This window comes from Vombatus ursinus, unplaced genomic scaffold, assembly GCF_900497805.2.
Source record: "Vombatus ursinus unplaced genomic scaffold, bare-nosed wombat genome assembly UNPS02014854.1, whole genome shotgun sequence".
Taxonomy (NCBI): Eukaryota; Metazoa; Chordata; class Mammalia; order Diprotodontia; family Vombatidae; genus Vombatus; species Vombatus ursinus.
This window is the reverse complement of record NW_020954632.1, coordinates 307252-312632: the sequence shown is the minus strand read 5'-3', so window position 1 is coordinate 312632 and position 5381 is coordinate 307252.

Below are 5381 nucleotides of genomic sequence, written 5' to 3'. Positions count from 1 at the left end.
TTCTAATCTCTTCTGGGGAACTAATTTTGGTATTCATAATTATACAGTGTTCACTTTCATTCATGTAATCATTGTGTTAAACTTATTTTGATAGTGCTTGAAGAGTTTTCAAAATGCTTTTATATTTCACATGAGGATCTCACTTAATCTTCACAATTGCTCTGTGAAGTAAATAGGTTAGGTACTAGTATCTCTGCTAAAGAGGAAGATAAACTAATGCTCAAGAGGCAATTTGACTTTTATACAGTACCACAACTGATTAGTAGCAAAGTCTGGCATAGAATAAAGGTCTTCTGCCTTCAATTTCAGTGCTCTTTTCACTATTTTTTCTTTGTCTCTGGTATAATAAAAGCTATACTCAGAAAAAATTTCATAAGAGCTACTGTTAGTAACACTAGACACATCTCAGCATGGTAATATTTATATTATGTTTTTAAGTTTATTTAGACTAAGATTTGCAAAAAAAATTTTTATTGAATAATGAAAAAATGTAATATGTATAAGCATCATATGTAGAGGTTCAAAATAACATTTTCATTGTTTTAAAATGAATATTATCATCATAAAGGTATACTATCATTGTTATGTAATAGATGGAAGGAAAGAAAGAAGGAAAGAAGAAAGATATAAGGAAGGAAGAAGGAAGGAAGGAAAAATGAAGAAAGGAAGGAGGAGAAAGAGAGAAAGAGAGAGAAAGATGGGTAGAATGATAGATAGTTATTTGAGAGACAATGTGATCTAGTGGATTGAGAGTTGGCCTCCATATCAAGAAGATCTGGGTTCACAACCTACTTTTAATATACTAGTTATGTTCACTTGGTAAAGTCAATTATCCTTTTAGTGTTCTAGGTAACTCTCAGATTATAAATTGAAGAATACATGTTTATCTGCATTGGTAGATAGAGTTTCACATCAAGAGTTTCCTACACCAATGAAATCATAGGTCTAGAGCAAAAATAAAATAAATGAAATAACATATCTATCCACAGAGACAGTATTTTTACAAGAAGATAACTTTAGTATGTATTGAATTCATTTGGGACAACTATCATAGTTTAAAATAAAGTACAAAGAGAATTCCTTAATCAACTCATAAAAGCCTTGCTGATTCCCCGCACAGGCTAAGGACCTGGGCTCATTTTGCTGCACCCGTGTTATGTTTGCAGTATAGGGAGATGTTAAACAATAACTACTGCTAGATTTTTCAACATTTAGGCTTCATGCAGCATTCCAAAACTATTAAGTGCCTGCTATATGATAATATACCATTATCCTAGGCATTGGAAATAAGTAAAAACCATGAAAAGAGCAATGAAATATTATCATGTAAAACACATTTCCATATTTAACCCAGCATGTTTCAAAATTCTAAAGATAAAGGGTCTTTTCCAAATTTCTTAGAAAGCAAAACAAAAGAAACAAATGAAAAACCCTGCCCCATACTCTGAAGCTATGCATATAATCAACATGATCAGCTCAAAATTTAACAACCAATTAACTAGTTGGCTGGTTTGTAGCCTGCTCAATATCTACACCAAACAATTTGATTATTTTTTTTTTCAGGAAATATAGAAGATGTTTTACCATCGTGTACACAAAATCTGCAAATTCTCTAAATGCCCATAAGTATTACTTTTGAAATACTTTAAGAAGAAGAATGAATGAACAAAGGAAAGAAAGAAGGAAGAGAAAGATGGGTAGATTAAAATAAGAGAGTTCTTTCTTCTTTCATTTATACTTCAAATATGAACAAATCACTATCATCTTAAGTTTTTTAGTCAATGTATGTACTTTCACAACTTACATTCTTTCCTTAGCTTTTTTCCCCAAATCTCTTAAATGTATGGAATTTTCTTTATTTTTTCCACATCAAAAATTAAATAGGCTATTGCAGGTGTGTTCCTGTGATTTTCCCTGAAATTATTTATTTCTCTTAATTTTTTCCATTTAAAAATGTATCCCAATGTCTTATGCAGACAAAAAAATCATTTGAAGTCCCATAAATCAAATGAAAGTAGAACAAAACTACAACCAATTACATCCAAGCAATGTAAATCTAACAAGGTGAGTAGGCTAGCTCGAATGGATGATAAATCATATAATGTGCTTTGGAAGTCAGCAAATTGAAGATTTGTGAGATAAGGAATAGGAAACACTTCCAAGAAAATGGGGAAAAGTCCCTTCAGTTTGCTGAAATTCTAATTCAGTAACTGCTTGCTAGTTGTTAACATATCAGGTCATTTGACTAATTAGGGCCTAGAAAAGGTCTGTGAATGCATGTCTAAAGAAAGATACTCATATATGCTGCTCAGAAATGTGCACGTTTCAAAAAGAATTGGAACCTTATTTCATCTTTCTTTGTGTTTAGAAGTTACTTAGAATTCACGTTGCATACCAAATCCTCCTTCCCATCAAGATACAAAATTAGAATATTGGATTTATCTCTGAAATGATTTCTCAAACCTGGTACAGGTGTCTATAAAAATGCCAACTTCATGTGAAGTTCGATATACATTTGGCTACCTTATCGCTATTCTTCAATTAATATGACCTCATTTGAGTTTTAAGAATAGTTTCTGAAAGAAAGTAGTTGCCCACACACATTTTCTCTGCTCCTGCAGAGCTATCTATCTTCTTCAGACTTTTGATAGTCAGAAGGGAGAAGGTAGGCTCAAATGTCATTGTATTATAAAAAGAGGTGGAGGTGTGACATGGACCATTTGATCAGTAGTAAGTAGAATTGCTGAAAAGCCAATTATTCTGGTGACCTAATTTTAAATGATTTCTCACTATACTATTTACCTGCTCAAAAAAAAGTGGGTGCCTTTGATTGGAAGACAAATGTTTAGTCCTGTACCACATGCAATCTCTTTCCTTTGATATCCTTTTTGATAAACATTTGTTAGTAGCAAGAATTGCCCTCTCAGAAAAAAAAAGGCGGAGGGGGGGGAGAGAAGAGTTGAGTCCCCCTATAAAAATGTGTCAGTGTGTCACAATGTGTGAGCTTTTAAGGGCAGGGTCAAGGCAGACTGGATGTAAGATTTTGAGTGCTCTGATTTGTTGTAATAAAGCTCATTTATAAAATAAAACTATATGGACCCACCCCAAAGCTGGCATGGCTTTGTTATTGCCCCCCTGCCCTGGGGAAGTGAAACCACCAAATTTTTCAGTCCCAGTCATAGTACAGATTATATGTCCTATTTGTGTAGATTTTGCATGCATCCATACACACATATATATATATCAATACTTTTAGGATACACAGTTTTGTTCGTGAGGATAAGTTTTTCCAACTGCAGATCATAACCTCCACTACAATTTAGAGGATAGTCTTTGAGGGTTGCTATGGCTGGAAAACTCATCATCATCTGGCTAACCTCAAGATGGACCTCTCTAAACTTAGCCAGTCTTAACTTAGCTATACTAAGAATTGTACTTACTTCAGTGAATCTGCAAACCCATTGATCATAATGAGATTATCGATTTAAACACTGAAGGCACTTAGTTCACCTAAACCCCATTTTACAGATATGAAAATTGAGACTCAGGTAAATCTAAGGTGACATGAATAATGGCAGAGATAAGTTGCAAACCTATGTTCTCTGCCTTTAAATTCAGTGCTGTTTCTATTGGCTCACATTGCCTTCCAGTACTTCAGATCTCAATCCATCCATACCTTCTTATCTAGTATAAATATGAAAAGAACATAAATACAAAAGAGAGGGTGAAACGAAAACCTCAAACACACATACACCAGCTTATATGCTATTTGCTGGTGAACAAAAAGTGTTCACCCTAAACTTAATTAGTGTCAACTACACCATAAAGTGTTCATTGAACACTTATGATGGCAAAGGCATACCACTCTTGAATTGAATAAGGTAAAACAGATAATCCAGAAAATCTTATCGAAAGATTTCCAACTTGAAATTCTAAAAAAAAATTGCTATGTCTTTCCAGGAACATGACACATTAAACTGGGATGGTTTATTTCATTAATTTCATGTCATCTATTTTTTTCCCTCTAGACCAGTGATTTCATCAGTGGGTGTGTTTGGAGGACCCAGTGAGGAACTTTCTCTTCCAATGCACACCAGTACCTACCCCACAATTTATAATCTTAGAGAATTGACTGGGGAAATTGAAAGATTAAGTAAAAGCTGTATCTGTCATCTGTGTCATCTACATCCACATCTGTTTGTATATACATACATACATACATACATACATACACACACATATATATATAGTAAGTTATATAGAGGGATAGAAAGTGCTCTCTTTTTCTCTATCTTCCTTCCTTCCTTTCCCTCCCTCCCTTCTTCTCTCTCTCTCTATATATACATGTATACACACATATGTAATACTTTAGAGTTTATAGATGATTAAGACAAATGTTTGCAAAGCCTAAATTATGGCCTATGTAATTAAAACGTAATATTTCAGTCATACAACCAAAATAACTAATTCAATCTCCACAACCTCACTGATCAATTGGACTAACTAAGGATAAAATTGCCTTGGAAGGCAGTGATACATGGTGGGCAGAGCCTGGCCCTGGCATCAGAGGACCTGGATTATAATTCTATGTGACTATGGACAATTCACTTTACCTCCCTGGGTCTCAGTTTCCTCATCTGTAAAATTAAAGGAATGGACTAAATGGCCTGAGAGTTACCTTCTGTCTCCATATCTATGATTTTATCCATTTCATCCTTAAATACCTTCTGGATGATTTGGATGGGTCTCTCACTAAATTCTCTCTTAGGAGTTATTTTTAAATATTGCTTAGCCAATATTTGGTAGAAATGAGAACTTTTGAAGTACACAGCAAATAAGACAATGACAAAAGGAACAGAACCTTTTGGATGATCCTGGACTTGAGAGACGATGCATTAAATGGTGACAGTTCCTTTGCAGGGAATAAAAATGACCAGGATTGGGGGCAGTTAGGTGGTACAGTGGATACAGCACAGGCCCTGAAGTCAGGACAACCTGAGTTCAAATTTGGCCTCAGACCAAACACTTGACACTTATTAGCTGTGTGACCCTGGGCAAGTCACTTGACCCCAATTGCCTTAAAAAAAAAAAAAAGACCAGGATTAGATTACTATTCCACCAGCTCATATTTCTTGAACCTTAGGTCCATAACCTGGTCTTTGTAACTAGCTAACTGCAGTTTTGGATTTGTCCTCAAAATTATTCAACCTAACCTGGGCTAAACATTTTAGTGTCCTGAGCAAAGTCTCATAGTCCAGTACTAACTCCATTATACCAGACTGGAAATGTCTAACAATCTTCAACTGTTTCTTTCCCATTTTCTGTTTTCAACCTTTCTTCTTCTTCTCTACCTTGAAACCCCCCTCCATTTTTTCTTATCC